This window comes from Scyliorhinus torazame, chromosome 11, assembly GCF_047496885.1.
Source record: "Scyliorhinus torazame isolate Kashiwa2021f chromosome 11, sScyTor2.1, whole genome shotgun sequence".
Lineage (NCBI taxonomy): Eukaryota > Metazoa > Chordata > Chondrichthyes > Carcharhiniformes > Scyliorhinidae > Scyliorhinus > Scyliorhinus torazame.
Window position 1 is genome coordinate 211,067,108 of NC_092717.1, and position 14,723 is coordinate 211,081,830.

The window sequence follows — 14,723 nt, forward strand, 5'->3', positions numbered from 1 at the left end:
CACGTCAGCGTGAGGTTTCTGAAGGCACGCATTTGCTTTCTGTTCAAAGGTAGCGCGGTTTTAAGCTGTGAGGGTGCAGAGAGCAAGGGAAGCCTCTGTGACCAGCGCAGGTCCCTGAGGAAAGGTCCCTCTCCACACACGCTCCCTGACCTGCCGGCTATTTCAACATTGCCCAAGGTGGGCGGGGATCCAATGGCTGTTGCAATGTTCCCAAGTCCCCGCTGGAGGGTATGGGGATGGGTAGTGAACGGTTGATCCGCTTGACAGCACTTTGATTTCCTCCAAAATTGTTCACATCCGCCGGCTTCATCGCCCCGGCGAGCGGAACAGCAACTGCCCCAAATCGACGTCTTCTCGTAATAACGCGTGCAGGCGACCACCCAACTGGCTGCCAAGAGCTTTTTTGTTGGGTGTGTGTGGGGGGGGGGGGGGGGGGGGCAGAGCCTTTTGAAAAAAAAATTGCGGGATGTGAGCGTCCAGTTTTTCTTGCTCCCCCATGTCAGAGTCAGCCACATTTCTGTGAATCTGGAGTCACACGCAGGCCCGACGAGGATGGACATTAGTGAGCCAGATGGGGTTCCCAGATGGGGTTCTACCGCCATCATTCATGGCCACCAATCCGAGACTTTCAATTTTATTCAATGAAATGAAAAATGAAAATGAAATGAAAATCGCTTGTCACAAGTCCGCTTCAAATGAAGTTACTGTGAAAAGCCCCTCGTCGCCACATTCCGGCGCCTGTTCGGGGAGGCTGGTACAGGAATCGAACCGTGTTGCTGGTCTGCTTGAAAAGCCAGTGATTTAGCCCAGTGTGCTAAACCAACCAATTTGAATTTCACCAGCTGAACCTGGTGTTTAAAACCAATCCCCCAGACCTTGCCTTGGATCTCGAATTTAAAAAATAAATACATTTAGAGTACCCAATTAATTTTTTCCAATTAAGGGGTAATCCACCTAACCTGCACATCTTTGGGTTGTTGGGGTGAAACCCACGCAAACACTGGGAGAATGTGCAAACTCCACACGGACAGTGACCCAGAGCCAGGATCGAACCTGGGACCTCAGCGCCGTGAGGCAGCAGCACTAACCACTGCGCCACCCTGCTGCCCTTGGATCTCTAATCTGGCCGCAATACCAGGGGCAACACGGTGGCATACTGCTGCCTCACAGGGCCAGATACCTGGGGTCAATTCTGCCTTTGTGTGACTGTGTGGAGCTTGTACTTCTCCCTGTGTCTGATGGGTTTACTTTGAGTGCTCTGGTTTCGTCCCACAGTCCAAAGCTGTGCAGGTTAGGTGGATTGACCATGATAAAATTGCCCCTTAGTGTCCATGGATGTGCTGGTTGGATACCATTACGGGGATAGGGTGAGGGAGTGGGCCTAGGTAGGGTGCTCTTTCTGAGGGTAGGTGAAGACTCGATTGGCCGAATGCAGGGACTCTATGACCTCCAAACCACCTCCCCGTGAAATGCTCCTGCTCCCTAGCTGTGCAGGTTGGGTGGATTGGCCATGATCAATGCGTGGGGTTGTGGAGCTAGTGTGGGGGAGTGGTACGGAGTGGAGTGCTATTTCGGACGTGCAGACCTGATGGGCCTCCTTCTGCATTGTAGGGATTCTATGGCTGTTGGATCAGTTAATTCTATAGGTAAAAATGATTATTGGGGAAGGGACCTGAAATCAATATCCTGATGTAGTTTGTTGATGTCACCCCCCCCCCCCCCGCACATACACACGCACATACATGCACACCCACCTCACACCCACAGAAAGGCACTTAAATTTTGTGTTACTTGGTCTTTGAAAAGAAAAGATGGCTTTTTCCGCGAAATGGTAATTTCTGAGTGCCCTGTTTCCTTTCCAATACTTAAAAAAAAATCCTTTTGACAAGAAATATTTAATCTGTGCATTTTGTTCATGGACATTTGAAACTCATTCCTGACAGAAAAGGGAGGAGGGCACAGAAGACGCTTGGAAAAGACACATGCTTAAATATTCACCTTCAATTACACTGGGGACTTATAGAGTATCATAGGGTCGTAGAATTTTACAGTACAAAAAGAGGCCCTTTAGCCCATCATGTATGCACTGGCCATCAAACAGCTATCTATTTTAACCCCATTTTACATGCACATTCATAAGCGTGCATGCATTTCTGGTCATCAGAATGTAATTCAGTACCAGAAGCCTTGCTGGTTGCAAATCACTCTCCGCCTCTCCTGATCTCAGGCTATTAGTTTAGAGTTATGGTAGGTGTTTGCATTTTCTACTTCAATATAACCAGAATAGCGTAAACTCAATTTTCAAACACATCCAATATATTGGACATTCTTGATGGCACTGAAAAGAGAGCCAGATAGTGAGGTCTTTGGTGCTATTAAAATATCATCAGCATTTGGATGCCAATGAGTGGAGCTCTGAGCATGCATTTTAATTATGCTGAAACTCTACTATGTCCGAATACACAGTGTTATGGGGCCAGCAGTTGCTGGTGCCAAACTCAAACCTGCAGTACAACAATGGTATTATGTGAATCCTGATAAAAGCTTGGTGCAGTGTTACATCCACAATTCTGAAATGATGTCTCAAAATTGTGCTGTGTGGTAGCAGTCTACAAACATCGGCAGTCTTGATATGAAATTGCTTGCAATGCCTATAATGCCACCGCATTGGTAATGCCATTATACCATTTATTTAAAATGGGTTTTTACTTATGTTAATTTCGCAAAAGAAATCTAAATCTCAGCACAAAGTGCATATCGAAGTGTTAATCGTAGTATAATCTTAAGACTTACAAGATGATTTAGATTTTTATGCCCAATTTTGGAAGTTTAGGATATGCAGCAGTAAGGATCAGTCTCTAATATATTTGACATGCTATTCAAATATGAAGTAATATACAATATACCTGATTTGTATTGGCAAAAGATCAATATTTGCACAAACCTTTTTACTGATGGGTGTTCAATTTGCATATCTTTACTTATGGTCCATTATATCAAACAAGAATGTAGGTTTTCCACTGGGTCACCGGACAATGGCATGAGACTTATTAATTATCTCTCTTATAGTGAGCTGATCTGCATTTGAAATGGATTTAAGTTAATGTTGCAATGTGTCTCTTCATTAGAAATGATCCCTGATGTAATATTTTTAAAAAAAAATACCTATGCAATGTTCCATTCCGATTTTGTTCGAAGTTCGAATTTTGTCCCAGTACTTTTGCTTGCTTTTCTTTTTTGAAGGTTTCTGATATTTAAATGTTACTCCTTTTTTTCTCCATCTCAGGAATGGTCGTATTTATGTGATAATTAAAATGTTAAAAAGAGTGTACAAATACACTTTTATCACTAGTCACACATTTTGATTACATTTCAGATGATGGATGACCCATTCAAAAGAAACTCAGCTATGGGTAGGATGCCTGACCTCAGCTTTCAGAAGTGTTAAAAATAATATCTGTTGCAATTTAAAAGTCCACCTGTATATATCAGAGAGCTACTGACATCTATGAAAGTCTACCTCAGTATAAGTCAGTGCTTTTGTGAAATATAAAAAGGGAGACAAATACATTTAAATCCATATATAATAATAAACTTTATTGTCACAAGTTGTCTTACAATAACACTGCAATGAAGTTACTGTGAAAAGCCCCTAGTCGCTACATTCTGGAGCCTGTTTGGGTACACGGAGGGAGAATTCAGAAGGTTCAAATTACCTAACAAGTACGTCTTTTGGGACTTGTGGGAGGAAGCTGGAGCATCTGGAGGAAACACACGCAGACATGGGGAGAACGTGCAGACTGTAGGTATAAAAGTGGTCATTTGGTCCTACCATCATCAAACTTGTCCCCTGAAGCTGCAGATGCTGAAGTACTCACTGACAGAAGTAAATAGATGTCCCGCTGAACTGAACTTACTGTGACTTGTACTCCTATGAAATGGACATTCCCAATTCACGCTTGACCTCCCCCACAGCTTCCTGTCATGCATAAGCTAGACAAAGAACTCTCATCATTTGGGCTCGAGAAGTCCATATGCTGCTGAGCAAACAGAAGAATGTAATCCCAGCTGCACAGCTCAAGCAAGGGAAGTCCCACCTATTGCCGCACCTTTATGATCTTCTCCTTCTCGGCTGGAAAGTAAACTCTGTTCCACAGAAGGTGAGTGGTGCAAAAAAAAAAATCATCTCACTGTACAGAACCAGAGAGGTGACTGGAAAAACCACAGAGGCAGCTCAGTCTTTAGCATCATGGGTTCAACCTTTGTTGACCCCATCTACTCATAGACTGAGTGTATCTGGAAGGACAATGCTGCTTCCTGAGCTGGAAGGTCTACTGTGGAAATTATCTTCTCAAAATGCCAGCTGCAAGAGAAGTATAGGGTATACCTCTTTACCTTACTTTTGTAGATCTCACTAAGGCACCCTAACCTTAGTATCGCCATGGTTCAAACATGGACAAAAGAGCCTAACACCTGAGGTGAGGTGAGAGTGACTGCATTTTACATCAAGGCAGCATTTGATCAAGTATGACATCAAGGAGCCCAAGAATAACTGGAATCAATAGGAATCCGGGGGAAAACTCTCCACTGGTTCGAGTCATACCGAGCACAAAGGAAGATGCTTGTGGTTGTTGAAACTCAGTCATCTCAGTCCTTGTACATCACTTCAGGAATTCCTCAGGGTAGTCCCTAGGCCAAACCATCTTCCGCATGTCACATCAATTACCTTCCTCCCAGCATAAGGTCAGATTTGAGAATGTTAGCTGATGATTACACAATGCTCAGCACCATTCGCAACTCCTCAGATACTGAAGCAGTCCATCTCCAAATGCAACAGGACCTGGACAGGCTTGGACTGACAAGTGGTAAGTAACATTCGCACCACACAACTGCCAGGCAGCGATCATCTCCAATAACAGAGAATCAAACCATATCCCCGTGACATTCAATAGCATGATCATCACTGAATACCCACTATCAACATCCTGGGGGTTAACATTGACCAGAAACTGGGCTATCCATGTAAATGTTGTTTTTCCAATTGAGGGACAATTTAGCGTGGCCAATCCACATACCCTGCACATCTTTGTGTTGTGGGGGTGAGACCCATGCAGACACGGGCAGAAGGTACAGAAGTCTGAAGACCCGCACATCCAGACATAGGAACAGCTTCTTCCCCACACCTACAAGACTCCTCAATGACTCCCCCTCGGACTGATCTGTTCCCCGTAAGAACACTATTCATAACGCCCTATGCTGCTCTTGCTCATGTATTTGCTTTGTTTGGCCCCATGTTCCGCACTGTAACCAATCACTGTTCGTCGATGTACCATTTGTCAATGTACTCTGTTGATTATTCTTTTTGTCCACGATGTACGTACTGTGTACGTTCCCTCGGCCGCAGAAAAATACTTTTCACTGTACTTCGGTACATGTGACAATAAATCAAATCAATCAATCAATGTGCAAACTCCACACGGGGCCAGGATCGAACCAGAGTCTTTGGCGCCATGAGGCAGCAGTGCTAACCAGTGCACCACCGTGCCACCCGCTATCCATATAAATACTATGGCTGCAAGAGCAGGTCAGAGGCTAAGATTCCTGTGGCAAGTAACTCACCTCTGGATTCCCCAAAGCTTGACCACCAACTACATGGCACAAGTCAGGAGTGTGATGAAATGCTCCCCAATTGCCCGGATGAGTGCAGTTCCAACAACACTCAAGAAGCTTGGCATCATCTCGGACAAAGCAGCCTGCTTGATTGGCACCCCTTCCACAAACATTCAGTCCTTCCATCGATGCACAGTGGCAGCCTTGTGTACCATCTATAAGATTCACTGCAGCCACTCTCCAAAGAGTTCATTGGCTAAGACATCACAGCAGGGTGGAAGACACTTGTATACTCAAGGACTTAACTGTATGGTGAGGTATCCGGAGCCAGACAAGCAGTAGGATGCCCAAAGCTCAACTTCAAAGATGCTTGCAAGCATGACATGAAGGCCCACGATATCAACTATTGCACCAAAGAATTATGAGCTAATGATAGCTGGCGTGGGCTGGTGTGCACCATCGCAATAACCAGTGGCTTGGAAACAAACTCGGCGTTAATGTTGAAATCAGCGACTCGCAACATCATTTGACATTTGTGGCAGACCTGCCTCTTAAGCATTGGCTTTAATAGCCATCAGCAAAGGAACACCAAATAAAGACACCCCTTCTGAAATGGGCTTCTGTCAAATTCTTTGATTTGCTGACATAGATTCAGGGTCATCGATTTAAAGTAAGGGGCAGAAGGTTTAGAGAGGCTGTGAGGAAAAACCTTTTCACCCAGAGGGTGGAGGGAGTCTGAAACACACTGCCTGGAAGGGTGGTGGAGGCCATGACCCTCATAACGATAAAGAAGCATTTAGGTGTGCACTTGCAATGTCAAGGCACACAAGGCTAGGGGCCAAGTGCTGGAAAATGGGACTGGAATAGTTAAGTGGTTGTTTTTGCAGATGCGATGGGCCGAAGGGCCTTTTCTGTGCTGTAGACCTCTATGGCTCTAATGTTTGCTGTGTATCTGTCACCTCTCATAAATGGAAGGATGTTGGTGCATGGAGAGAGAAAAATAGTGCAAATATTCCAGCTTCAACAACAGCTTATCTGCCGTCTTTAATGTAACAAAACATCCAAGACGACTTCAGAGGCGCATTATCAATTCTCAAAAACCAAGTGCGCTGGCGAACAGGGAGCCGATATAGATTAGCAGGTATAGGGGTGATATATAGATGATTGGGACTCGGTTTGAGTTGGAAAACAGGCAGCGGAATTTTGAATAAGTTGACGTTTTTGGAGGGATTTGAGGCCAGCCAGGAATGTGTTGGAAAAGTGAAATCTAGAGGTAACAAAGGCCTGGATACGGGTTTCATTTGCAAATAGAACATAGGACATAGAACGATACAGCGCAGTACAGGCCCTTCGGCCCACGATCTTGCACCGAAACAAAAGCCATCGAACCTACACTATGCCATTATCATCCATATGTTTATCCAATAAACTTTTAAATGCCCTCAATGTTGGCGAGTTCACTACTGTAGCAGGTAGGACATTCCACGGCCTCACTACTCTTTGCGTAAAGAACCTACCTCTGACCTCTGTCCTATATCTATTACCCCTCAGTTTAAAGCTATGTCCCCTCGTGCCAGCCATTTCCATCCGCGGGAGAAGGCTCTCACTGTCCACCCTATCTAACCCCCTGATTATTTTGTATGCCTCTATTAAGTCTCCTCTTAACCTTCTTCTCTCCAACGAAAACAACCTCAAGTCCATCAGCCTTTCCTCATAAGATTTTCCCTCCATACCAGGCAACATCCTGGTAAATCTCCTCTGCACCCGCTCCAAAGCCTCCACATCCTTCCTATAATGCGGTGACCAGAACTGTACGCAATACTCCAAATGCGGCCGTACCAGAGTTCTGTACAGCTGCAACATGACCTCCTGACTCCGGAACTCAATCCCGCTACCAATAAAGGCCAACACTCCATAGGCCTTCTTCACATCACAACCCTATCAACCTGGGTGGCAACTTTCAGGGATCTATGTACATGGACACCTAGATCCCTCTGCTCATCCACACTTCCAAGAACTTTACCATTAGCCAAATATTCCGCATTCCTGTTATTCCTTCCAAAGTGAATCACCTCACACTTCTCTACATTAAACTCCATTTGCCACCTCTCAGCCCATCTCTGCAGCTTATCTATATCCCTCTGTAACCTGCTACATCCTTCCACACTGTCGACAACACCACCGACTTTAGTGTCGTCTGCAAATTTACTCACCCACCCTTCTGCGCCTTCCTCTAGGACATTGATAAAAATGACAAACAGCAACGGCCCCAGAACAGATCCTTGTGGTACTCCATTTGTAACTGAACACCATTCTGAACATTTCCTATCAACCACCACCCTCTGTCTTCTTTCAGCTAGCCAATTTCTGATCCACATCTCTAAATCACCCTCAATCCCCAGCCTCCGTATTTTCTGCAATAGCCTACCGTGGGGAACCTTATCAAACGCTTTGCTGAAATCCATATACACCACATCAACTGCTCTACCCTCGTCTACCTGTTCAGTCACCTTCTCAAATAACTCAATAATGTTTGTGAGGCATGACCTACCCTTCACAAAGTCATGCTGACTATCCCTGATCATATTATTCCTATCTAGATGATTATAAATCTTGTCTCTTATAATCCCCTCCAAGACTTTACCCACTACAGACGTGAGGCTCACCGGTCTATAGTTACCGGGGTTGTCTCTGCTCCCCTTTTTGAACAAAGGGACCACATTTGCTATCCTCCAGTCCTCTGGCACTATTCCTGTAGCCAATGATGACATAAAAATCAAAGCCAAAGGTCCAGCAATCTCTTCCCTGGCCTCCCAGAGAATCCTAGGATAAATCCCATCAGGACCCGGGGACTTATCTATTTTCAGCCTGTCCAGAATTGCCAACACCTCTTCCCTACGTACCTTAATGCCATCTATTCTATTAGCCTGGGTCTCAGCATTCTCCTCCACAACATTATCTTTTTCCTGAGTGAATACTGACGAAAAATATTCATTTAGTATCTCGCCTATCTCTTCAGACTCCACACAAAACTTCCCATCCCTGTCCTTGACTGGTCCTACTCTTTCCCTAGTCATTCGCTTATTCCTGACATACCTATAGAAAGCTTTTGGGTTTTCCTTGATCCTACCTGCCAAATACTTCTCATGTCCCCTCCTTGCCTGTCTTAGCTCTCTCTTTAGATGCTTCCTCGCTACCTTGTAACTATCCATCGCCCCAACTGAAACTTCACACCTCATCTTCACATCGGCCTCCTTCTTCCTCTTAACAAGAGATTCCACTTCTTTGGTAAACCACGGTTCCCTCGCTCGACGCCTTCCTCCCTGCCTGACCGGCACATACTTATCAAGAACACGCAGTAGCTGATCCTTGAACAAGCTCCACTTATCCAGTGTGCCCAACACTTGCAGCCTACTTCTCCACCTTATCCCCCCCAAGTCACGTCTAATGGCATCATAATTGCCCTTCCCCCAGCTATAACTCTTGCCCTGCGGTGTATACTTATCCCTTTCCATCATTAACGTAAACGTCACCGAATTGTGGTCACTGTCCCCAAAGTGCTCTCCTACCTCCAAATCCAACACCTGGCCTGGTTCATTACCCAAAACCAAATCCAACGTGGCCTCGCCTCTTGTTGGCCTGTCAACATATTGTGTCAGGAAACTCTCCTGCACACACTGTACAAAAACGACCCATCTAATGTACTCGAACTATATCTTTTCCAGTCAATATTTGGAAAGTTAAAGTCTCCCATAATAACTAGCCTGTTACTTTCGCTCTTATCCAGGATCATCCTCGCCATCCTTTCCTCTACATCCCTAGAACTATTTGGATGCCTATAGAAGACTCCCAACAGGGTGACCTCTCCTTTCATGTTTCTAACCTCAGCCCATACTACCTCGGAAGATGAGTCCCCATCTAGCATCCTCTCCGCCACCGTAATACTGCTCTTGACTAGCAGCGCCACACCTCCCCCTCTTTTGCCTCCTTCTCTGAGCTTACTAAAACACCTAAACCCCAGAACCTGCAACATCCATTCCTGTCCCTGCTCTATCCATGTCTCCGAAATGGCCACAACATCGATGTCCCAGGTACCAACCCATGCTGCCAGTTCCCCTACCTTATTTCGTATACTCCTGGCATTGAAGTAGACACACTTCAAACCACCTACCTGAACACTGGCCCCCTCCTGTGATGTCAAATCTGTGCTCCTGACCTCTATACTCTCATTCTCCCTTACCCTAAAACTACAATACAGGTTCCCATGCCCCTGCTGCATTAGTTTAAACCCCCCCAAAGAGCACTAACAAATCTCCCCCCCAGGATATTTGTGCCCCTCAGGTTCAGATGTAGACCATCCTGTCTGTAGAGGTCCCACCTTCCCCAGAAAGAGCCCCAGTTATCCAGAAATCTGAATCCCTCCCGCCTGCACCATCCCTGTAGCCACGTGTTTAATTGCTCTCTCTCCCTATTCCTCATCTCACTATCACACGGCATGGGCAACAACCCAGAGATAACAACTCTGTTTGTTCTAGTTCTGACCTTCCATCCTAGCTCCCTGAAGCCTGCCTGACATCCTTGTCCCCTTTCCTACCTATGTCGTTAGTGCCAATGTGGACCACGACTTGGGGCTGCTCCCCCTCCCCCCTAAGGACCCGGAAAACACGATCCGAGACATCACGTACCCTTGCACCTGGGAGGCAACGTACCAAACGTGAGTCTCTCACGCTCCCACAAAATCTCCTATCTGTGCCACTGGCTATCGAGTCCCCAATTACTAATGCTCTGCTCCTCTCCCCCCTTCCCTTCTGAGCAACAGGGACAGACTCCGTGCCAGAGGCCCGTACCCCATAGCTTACCCCTGGTAATTCCCCCCCCCCCACAAATATCCAAAGTGGTATACTTGTTTCTCAGGGGAATGACCACAGGGGAATAAGCTGAGGCAGGGAGAGAGTTGGACAATATTTTCGAGCTTGAAGTGATTTTAATGTTGGCACAGATAATGTGATTGGAAGCTCATTTCAAGGTCAAATTAGGACACCAAGCTAGAGTTACATTGCACTTGCTGTAGAAAAAGGAATGCATCTTTGGAAACAATCAATCTGCCTTGATTTACTTTTATGTTTAAAGGCAAAATTCACACATAATGAAAGTACAAGGAATGAAGTAGCTGGGGGGACATTCCAAGATACTTTTTAATTGAATAGAAAGAATTGTGGAATTAATTTTAAAAAAGACTGTTATGGTTCTTGGCCAGACTCCACTAAAAGAATAAAAGGCACATGATTGCAAGACTTTTGAACAAACAAAATAAACTTTACTGAAGCAGGTTGGAAAGATAAAACAATTAACAAAAGACAAAGAAAAGTACAGCACAGGAATAGGCCCAGCGGCCCTCTAAGCTTGTGCCGATCATGATACCCTTACTGGAAAAAAAGATTTTCCCTTACTCTCTCCGTATTCCTCTATTTCCTCTCTATTCATGTATCCATCCAGATGCTTCTTAAATGTTGCTAATGTGCCTACTTCTACCACATCCTCTGGCAGTGCGTTCCAGGCACCCACCACTCTCTGCATGAAAAATCTACCCCGCACATCTCCCTTAAACTTTCCCCCTCTCACCTTGAACCTGTGCTCCCTTGCAATTGACACTTCCAATCTTGTAAAAAGCCTTTGACTATCCACCCTGTCTATGCCTCTCATAATTTTGGAGACCCTATCAGGTCTCCCCTCAGCCTCAATCTTTCCAGTGAAACCAAACCTAGTTATTCAACCTCTCCTCATAGCCAACACCCTCAAAACCAGGCAACGCACTGGTGAACATTCTTTGCACTCTATCCAAGGCTTCCATGTCCTTCAGATAGTATGAAGACCAGAACTGCACGCAATACTTCAAATCCTGCCTAACCAAGGTTTTATATATTGCTGCAACATGATTTCCTAATTCCTGTACTCAATGCCCTGGCTGATGAAGGCAAGGTGGCATACTGGTATTGTCGCTAGACTAGTAATCCACAGACACAGGGTGATGATCTGGGGTCAAGGGTTCAAATCCCACCGAGGCAGGTGTTGGAATTTAAACTTAATTAAATATCTGGAATTAAACATCTAATGATGACTATCAATCCATTGTCAATTGTCGTAAAAACCTATCTAGTTCACTATTTTGGCGGCACAGTAGCACAGTGGGTAGCACTGTTGCTTCACAGCTCCAGGGTCCCAGGTTCAATTCGCGGCTCCAGTCACTGTCTGTGTGGAGTCTGCACGTTCTCCCTGTGTCTGCGTGGGTTTCCTCCGGGTGCTCTGGTTTCTTCCCACAAGTCCCGAAATGCTGTTAGATGAATTGGATATTCTGAATTCTCCCTCTCTGTTCCCGAATAGGCGCCGGAATGTGGCGACGAAAGGATTTTCACAATAATTTCATTAATAGCCTACTTGGGACAATAAAAATTATTATTATTAATGTCCTTTAGGGAAGGAACTGTGCCATCCTTACCTGGTCTGGCCTACATGTGACTCCAGACCCACAGCAATGTGGTTGACTCTTAACTTCCCCCTCAAGGACAATTAGGGATGGGCAATAAATGCTGGCACAGCCTGCGACGCCCACGTCCCATGAACGAATAAGAAAAAGAGCATGCCATATGCCTTCTTAATCACCTGTGTTGCCACTTTTAGGGATCTGTGGACCTGCACGCTAGATTCCTCTGTTAGTTAATATTTCTAAGCCAGTTACAGTATAATTCATACCTTGATTTGATCCTCCAAAATGCATCACCTCATAATTGTCCGGATTAAACACCACTTGCCAATTCTGTGACCAAGAGCGGGATTCTCCACAATCGGCGCGATGTCCGCCGACCGGCGCCAAAAACGGCACAAATCAGTCCGGCATCGCGCCACCCCAAAGGTGCGGAATTCTCCGCATCTTGAGGAGCCGAGCCCTCACCTTGAGGGGCTAGGCACGCGCCGGACTGATTTCCGCCCCGCCAGCTGGCGGGAAAGGCCTTTGGTGCCCCGCCAGCTGGCGTGGAAATGACTTTGCCGTGCGGTGCATGCGCGGGAGCGTCAGCGGCCGCTCACAGCATCCCCGCACATGCGCAGTGGAGGGGGTCTCTTCCGCCTCCGCCATAGTGGAGACCATGGCAAAGGCGGAAGGAAAAGAGTGCCCCCACGGCACAGGCCCGCCCGCGGATCGGTGGGCCCCGATCGCGCGCCAGGCCACCGTGGGGGCACTCCCCGGGGCCAGATCCCCCCGCTTCCCCCCCCCCCCCCCCCCAGGACCCCGGAGCCCGTCCACGCTGCCTTGTCCCGCCGGTAAGATAGGTGGTTTGATTCTCGCCGGCGGAACAGGCATTCCAGTAGCGGGACTTCGGCCCATTGCAGGCTGGAGAATCGCCGGGGAGGGGGGGGCCCGCCAACCGGCGCGGCGCCGTTCCCACCCCCACCGAATATCCAGTGCCGGAGAATTCGGCAACCGGCGGGGGCGGCATTCACGCCAGCCCCCGGCGATTCTCCGACCCGGTGGGTGGTCGGAGAATCCCGCCCCAAGTCTCCAATCTATCTATATCCTGTTGTATAATCTGACAACCTCGGCACTATCAGCATCTTCGCCAATCTTGTTGTCATCCGCAAACGTACTAATCAGACCATCCACATTTTCCTCCAGATCATTTATATATACTACAAACAACAGAGGTCCCAGCACAAATCCCTGCGGAACACCATTAGCTACAGACCTCCATTCTGTAAAATACCATTCCACCGCTACTATCTGTCTTCTATAACCTAGCCAGTTCTGTATCCATCTAGCCAGCCCATCCCGAATCCGATGTGATTTGAGTTTTTCTACCAGTCTGCCATGTTTGACCTTGTCAAACGCCTTACTAAAATTCACATAAATTACACCCACGGCCCTTTCCTCATCAACTTTCTTTGTCACCTCTTCAAAAACCCAATCAAGTTGGTGAGGCACGACCTTTCCTGTACAAAGTCATGCTGCCTGTCACTAACTAGTCCATTTTCCTCTAAATGTGCATATATCCTCTGCCTCAGTATCTTTTCCAAATGCTTCCCCACCACTCATGTCAAGCTCACCAACCTATTATTTGCTGGATTATCCCGGCTTCTTTTCTTAAACAAGGGAACAACATTGGCTGTTCTCCTGTCCACTGGAATCTCACCTGTGGTCAAAGAGGGTGTGAAGATATCTGTTAAGGCCCCAGCTATTTCTCCCCTTGTCTCCCGCAGTAACCTGGGATAGATCCCATCGGCCTCCAGGGACATCTCTACCTTAATGCAATTTAGGATACTCAATATTTCCTCCATTGATATATTGGCGTTCTCAAGAGCATTCACACACCTATCCCTGACCTCAACATCCATCATGTCCATCCTCCTGGTGAATACCGGTACAACATACTCATTAAGGATTTCACCCACTTCCATTGGATCCATGAATAACTTCCCTTCATTGTCCTTGAGTGGGCCTACCCTTTCTCTTGCTGCCCTCTTGCTCCTAATATATGCATAAAAAGCCTTAGGATTCTCCTTAAGCATGTTTGCTAAAGATATTTCATGGCCCATTTTGGTCCTCCTAATTCCACATTTAAGTTCCTTCCTACTTTCACTGTACACCTCAAGGGCTTTGTCAGTTTTTAGATGCCTCAACCTATCGTATGCTTCCTTTTTCGTTTTGACTAAGCTTAAAATTTCCCTCGTCATCCATGGTTCCAGAATCCTGTCATTTCTGTGCTTCATTTCAGTGGGCACATGCCTGCCCTGCACTTCAATCAACTGGCCTTTAAAAGCCTCCCACATGTCTGACATGGATTTGTCCTCAAATTGCCTCGCCCAATCCACATTCCCCAGTTCCTGACTAATTTGGATGTAATTGGTCATTGCCCAATTAAGCCCCCTCATTCATGTGCCACACTTGTCCTTATCCGCAGTTACCCAAAATCTTATGGAACAATGGTCGGTAAGCCCAAAATGCTCCCCCACTGAAACAACAATGACCTGGCCTGACTCATTCCCCAATTCCAAGTCCCCCTCCCTGGTTGGATTGTCAACATATTATATCAAACAGCCCTCCTGGACGCATCTAACTAATT